Genomic DNA, 6882 nt, shown 5'->3' with positions numbered 1-6882 from the left:
CGAGCCGAGCGGCCAATCCGTGTGGAGGGGAGCCGAGCCCAGCGGCCAATCCGACGGTTGTCACTGTAAGGACACAATTTTGGAGCAAGACAGACAGACAGAATAAGGCAATTATATATATAGATGGGAAGATCTCATTCCCCTTTGGATATTTTGGCAGAGCCTTTAACATGGATCATCTATGGTGACAATGAGTCTCTACAGCTCCATACTGTATTATGTGCTCTGTCATATGATGTCCCCATATAGTGAGGTATCTGATGGCCACAAATTAGTTTTATAGATTTTATATGAATCTTACAGAAGATCTCAGTATAAAAGTAAAATGGGTTGAAGCAGCAGCACTCACCATTTGTGTCCAAAAAACGTTATTTTGAATCCATAAAATCACTGGATTACGGGGTGCAGAGAATGGGGAGCGGGGACGTACGGATAACGGTCATTTCACGCATGTCAAGCCGTGCTTCAATAGGTCCTGTTCACCCTTCTTTCCATTTGATATACACTTCTTTTTTGCTTTTTAGCAAGTGTTTAAAAGGGAACCTGTCACCAGATTTGGGGCCTATAAGCTGCGGCCACCACCAGTGGGCTCTTATATACAGCATGTTAGAATGCCGTATATAAGAGCCCAGGCCGCTGTGTAAAATGTAAAATAGAGAATTTTGTTTACTTACCGTAAATTCTTTTTCTTATAGTTCCGTATTGGGAGACCCAGACCTTGGGTGTTTAACTTCTGCCTCCGGAGGACACACAAAGTACTACACCTAAAAGTGTAGCTCCTCCCTCTGAGCTTATACACCCCCTGGTGAGCCAGTCACAGCCAGTTTAGTGCAAAAGCTGAAGGAGAATAGCCACCCACAAGTAAAACAGAGCAAGAGCCAGAACAACCGGAGACTCTGTCCACAACCACAGCCGGTGAAAACACGTGGAACAAGGAAATTGCTAAGAGGCAACAGGGAGGGTGCTGAGTCTCCCAAGACGGAACTATAAGAAAAAGAATTTACGGTAAGTAAACAAAATTCTCTCTTTCTTTATCGTTCCTTTGGGAGACCCAGACCTTGGGACGTTCCAAAGCAGTCCCTGGGTGGGAAATAAACAGAAAAACTAAGAAGTAGGCAAAACCTAACTTCACAAATGGGCGACCGCCGCCTGAAGGATGCGTCTGCCCAAGCTCGCATCTGCCGAAGCATGAGCATGCACTTGGTAGTACTTCGAGAAGGTATGCAGGCTAGTCCAAGTGGCAGCCTGACAGACTTGTTGAGCCGTAGCCTGGTGCCTAAAAGCCCAAGAGGCACCGACAGCTCTGGTCGAGTGTGCTTTGATCCCCGGCGGGGGAGGCGCCTGCGTACTCTGATAGGCGTCCGAAATGGTCGACCTAATCCAACGGGCTAAGGTCGGCTTAGAAGCAGGGAGGCCCTTGCGCCGACCTGTGGTTAGCACAAAAAGAGAGGTGCACCGCCTAAGCGCAGCGGTGCGAGGCACATAGATCCGGAGAGCACGCACCAGATCTAGAGCATGTAGAGCTTTTTCAAAGCGATGAACAGGGGCCGGACAGAAGGAAGGTAAGGTAATGTCCTGGTTAAGGTGGAAGGGAGAGACCACCTTAGGAAGAAAGTCCGGAGTCGGACGGAGAACCACCTTGTCTTGATGAAAGACTAAAAAAGGTGACTCCGAGGAGAGCGCAGCCAAATCAGAGACTCTCCTGAGAGAAGTTATGGCCACCAGAAAGGCCACTTTCTGTGAAAGACGATACAAAGAAACCTCCCTAAGAGGCTCAAAGGGGGGTTTCTGCAAGACCATGAGAACCAAGTTAAGGTCCCAGGGGTCCAAGGGCCGCCGGTAAGGCGGAATGATGTGAGACGCGCCCTGAAGGTGCGGACCTGAGCCAGCCGAGCGAGACGCCGCTGGAACAGCACTGACAGAGCAGAGACTTGTCCCTTGAGAGAGTTGAGGGACAGTCCTAGCTGCAGACCGGACTGTAGAAAAGACAGAAGAGTCGGCAAGGAGAATGGCCAAGGAGGATGGCCGGTAGAGCGACACCAGGACAGGAAAATTTTCCAAGTCCTGTGATAGATCTTAGCGGACGAAGACTTACGGGCCCGAGTCATAGTGGAGATGACTTCAGGGGGAATACCAGAAGCCGTCAAAATCCAGGACTCAAGAGCCACGCCGTCAATTTGAGGGCCGCAGAATTCGGGCAGAAGAACGGACCTTGCGAGAGTAGGTCTGGACGGTCCGGGAGAGGCCACGGCATCTCTACGGACGGTTGGAGCAGGTCCGGATACCAAGCTCGCCTGGGCCAGTCCAGTGCAATGAGGATGACTCGACGACCCTCCATTCTGATCTTGCGCAGGACTCTGGGCAAGAGAGCTAGAAGGGGAAACACGTAGGACAGACGAAACTGGGACCAGTCCTGAACCAGAGCGTCCGCGGCGAAGGCCTGAGGATCGTGGGAGCGAGCCACGTAAATAGGAACTTTGTTGTTGTGACGGGATGCCATTAGGTCCACGTCCGGAGTGCCCCATTTGCGGCAGATCGACTGAAATACTGCCGGGTGCAGGGACCACTCGCCACCATCCACGCTTTGACAGCTGAGATAATCTGCCTCCCAGTTGTCCACGCCTGCGATGTGGACTGCGGATATGGTGGACCTGGAGTCCTCCGCCCATTGAAGAATGCGGTGTACCTCCATCATTGCCAGGCGGCTGCGTGTCCCGCCTTGATGGTTGATGTAGGCAACCGCTGTCGCGTTGTCTGACTGGACTCGAATGTGCCTGCCCGCCAGCAGATGGTGAAATGCTAGGAGAACTAGAAGTACGGCTCTGATTTCCAGCACATTGATTGAAAAGGCTGACTCGGAGTCCAAGTGCCCTGTGCTCTGTGGTGGAGACATACCGCTCCCCAGCCGGATAGACTGGCATCCGTGGTGAGAATCACCCAGGACGGGGCCAGGAAGGAACGCCCTTGGGACAGGGAGAGGGGCCGAAGCCACCACTGAAGAGAGCTCTTGGTCCGTGGCGACAGAGCCACTGACTTGTGTAAGGAGGAAGGCCGCTTGTCCCAACAGCGGAGAATGTCCAGCTGCAGGGGGCGCAGATGGAACTGGGCAAAGGGAACAGCCTCCATGGACGCCACCATTTGACCCAGCACCTGCATCAGACGCCTGAGGGTATAACGGCGGGGCCTCAGGAGAGAGAGCGCACCCACCAACTGGAGTGACAGCTGTTTGACTAAGGGCAACTTCACAAGTGCCGGCAGAGTCTCGAACTGCATCCCTAGGTACGTGAGACTCTGGGTCGGAGTCAGAGTGGATTTGGGAAGATTGACAATCCACCCGAATTGGGCTAGAGTGCTGAGAGTGAGCGAGACACTCCGCTGACAGTCTGCGCTGGATGGAGCCTTGACTAGAAGGTCGTCCAGGTAAGGGAGCACTGCCAACCCCTGGAGGTGCAGAACCGCAATCACTGCTGCCATGACCTTGGTGAATACCCGAGGGGCCGTGGCTAACCCGAAGGGGAGAGCCACGAATTGGAAGTGATCGTTTCCTATTGCAAAGCGTAGCCAACGCTGGTTAGGCATCTCTGATATCGATGGACGCCAGGAAATCCCCTTGGGTCATTGAGGCAATGACTGATCGCAGAGACTCCATGCGAAAGTGCCGCACCCGAACATGCTTGTTGAGAAGCGTGAGATCCAGGATCGGTCTGAAGGTACCATTCTTTTTGGGAACTAGGAAGAGGTTTGAGTAAAAACCTCTGAACCGTTCCCGGGCGGGAAGTGGTACAATTACGCCGTTGGCCTGCAAGGCTGCCACGGCCTGCGAGAAGGCGGCAGCCCTGGAGCAAGGGGGAGTTGAGAGAAAAAAATCTGTTTGGCAGGCTGGAAGAGAATTCTATCCTGTAGCCGTGAGAGATGATATCTCTCACCCACTGATCGGAGACTTGTTGAAACCAAGCGTCGCCAAAGTGGGGGAGCCTGCCACCGACTAAGGACGTGGCTGGAGCGGGCAGAGAGTCACAAGGAGGCTGCCTTAATGGCAGGACCTTCTGCGGTCTTCTGCAGATGCGCTCTGGAGCGCCAGTGGGATTTCTGGTCCTTGGCTGAGTTAGCGGACGAGGCGGAGGGCTTAGAGGACGACCAGTTGGAGGAAGGAAAGGAGCGAAACCTCGACTGAATCCTACCCTGGGCAGGTTTCCTGGTCTTGGTTTGTGGCATGGAAGTACTCTTCCCGCCAGTAGCCTCTTTAATAATTTCATCCAACTGTTCACCGAGCAGCCGGGAACCAGCAAAAGGGAGCCCAGCAAGGTACTTCTTTGAAGAAGCATCTGCCTTCCACTCTCGAAGCCACAAGATCCTGCGGATAACGAGGGAATTAGCCGAAGCCACCGCAGTGTGGTGAGAAGCCTCTAGCATGGCAGACATGGCATAGGAAGAAAAAAAACTGAAGCTTAAGGCAACCATCTCGGGCATAGATTCCCTGGTGAGGGAATGCATCTCCTCCAGACTAGCAGAGATGGCTTTGAGGGCCCACACTGCTGCAAAAGTTGGGGAAAACGCGGCCCCCACCGCTACATACACGGATTTGGCCAGAAGGTCAATCTGACGGTCAGTGGCATCCTTAAGGGAAGTGCCATCAGTCACCGACACAACGGTCCGGGCTGAGAGCCTAGACACCGGAGGGTCTACCTTTGGAGAGTGAGCCCACTCCTTGACCACCTCAGGTGGAAAGGGAAAATGGTCATCAGAACCACGCTTTGGGAAGCGTTTGTCAGGACAGGCCCTGGGTTTGGTCACAGCTGCCTGAAAACTGGAGTGGTTAAAGAACACACTCTTTACTCTCTTAGGCGAGGGAAACTGGTGCTTTTCTGCCAGAGAGGGTTGCTCCTCTGATACTGGCGGATTGAGATCCAGTACAGAATTAATGGAAGCAATCAAGTCACTAAGGTCCGAGTCACCCTCGGAAGGATCAATGGGGCACATGGAGTTAGCCTCCGAGCCCCCTGTATAGGCATCCTCCTCATCCTGCGAGTCCTCAGCCCTTGAATCAGATCCACGGGATGAGGAGGGAGAGGGAACCCTGCGGAGCCTCTTAGGAGGACGGGGCCTGTGCCCTGATGATGAATCCTCTGTGAGCTCCAGTGGACGGAGGTCAGAGGATAGGGATCCTATAGGACCCTTAGCAAGAGCATTAGAAGCACCCTGTGAAGGGGGCTGATGCGTATTCATCAAAGTCCTGGACAGAAGTCCCATGGACTCAGCAAATGACTGGGAGATAGACCTAGAGAAGGACTCTACCCAGGCCGGGGGTTCAGCCACAGGTGCAGGAGCAGCCTGAGAGACCACTGGGGCCGAGACTCCAGGCCGTGGCACCTCCAAGTTAGAGCAGACATCACAATGTGGATAGGTGCTCGCTTCAGGCAGCAGGAGCTTACATGCAGCGCATGCAGCATAAAGCTTTGGAGCCTTGCTCCTCGTATGAGACATGCTGCTTGAGTGGGGGAAACAGCTTCTACAAAGAGAATGAACCCCAAGGAGAAGGAGTATATAGCAGAGGTCCACAACCGGAGACCGGCTGTGGCATACCAGACCGCTGGAAGCGGTGTCGCGTGCCCTCCAGATCCCGAAGCCTGGACCCCCAATGCACAGCACCTCAGCAGGGATGCAGAGTGCAGGATGGCCCAGAGCAGAGTGAACCCTGCCCAAGAAAATGGCCGCCGGAGCGAAAAGAGGGGGCGGACGGGGACGTCCCTCGGAATCTGGAGGGCCATAGAGGCCTGCGGGGGGGGGGAGGGGAGTCGCGCACAAGCAGTGGGGAGTGTCCCTCCCCTGTGCAGGACGGCCGCCGGGAGGGGCCATGCCTGTCCCTCTGCATGAGTGACATGCGAGGGCAGGTAACAGAAACTAGGCCTCCGGCGAAGCCGGGGCCTAAATTTGAGCAGCGAGGCCGACGCGCAGGCACCATCGGCGCGGTTCTCGGGCGAAAAGCCAGAGGACCCGCCGGAAATGCCAAAAAAAAAACCCACAGCAAACACACTCTCCCCACACAATAAAGGACAGGGACCCCCAACATATGAACGTCTCAAGGTACTTAGCTGCTGAGACGCAGGGCCGGGTCCCTGGGGGTGAGTGCTCCGGTCCAGCAGGGTCCTCAAGGAGCTGTGGACGGAGACCGGTCTCCTGCCAGGCATGGAGACCGTGCTGGCTCCCACTTCAATCCAGAGCCCAGGAGGGATGGTGAAAGAGCACGGCATGTAAGGCTCCAGCCTTGGAAATCAACCTTAAAACACCACCGACACAGTGGGGTGAGAAGGGATATGCCGGGAGTCCAGACGTGGACCCGCTTTTCTTCAATCTTCTTCCAAAAAACAAAGAAAAAGGAAAAATCATATGAGAATGCATGTGTGGATGTATGCCTCCTGAACACAAAGCGATAAACTGGCTGTGACTGGCTCACCAGGGGGTGTATAAGCTCAGAGGGAGGAGCTACACTTTTAGGTGTAGTACTTTGTGTGTCCTCCGGAGGCAGAAGCTAAACACCCAAGGTCTGGGTCTCCCAAAGGAACGATAAAGAAAATCACTTAATAATACTTACCTAAATTGTCACTGCGGTGGAGTTGGGTCATATGTGAGTCTCCGTTCTCCGGTGCTGCAGCCTCCTCTTTCGGCCATCTATGTCGTCCTTCTTATCAAGCCGGAGTGCATGACGCGTCCTACGTCATCCACACTCGGCGGCATTGAAGTCCTGTGCAGGCGCAGTTTCATCTGCCCTGAGCAAGGCAGATCAAAGTATTGTAGTGCGCCTGCTCAGGACCGGCGAGTGTGTATGACGTAGGACGCATCATGCACACAAGCTTCAGAAGGAGGACAAAGATGGCCAAAAGA

This window comes from Anomaloglossus baeobatrachus, chromosome 2 (assembly GCF_048569485.1).
Source record: "Anomaloglossus baeobatrachus isolate aAnoBae1 chromosome 2, aAnoBae1.hap1, whole genome shotgun sequence".
In the NCBI taxonomy this organism is placed as follows: domain Eukaryota; kingdom Metazoa; phylum Chordata; class Amphibia; order Anura; family Aromobatidae; genus Anomaloglossus; species Anomaloglossus baeobatrachus.
The sequence above is the reverse complement of the archived record's forward strand: the minus strand, read 5'-3'. Positions refer to the sequence as shown.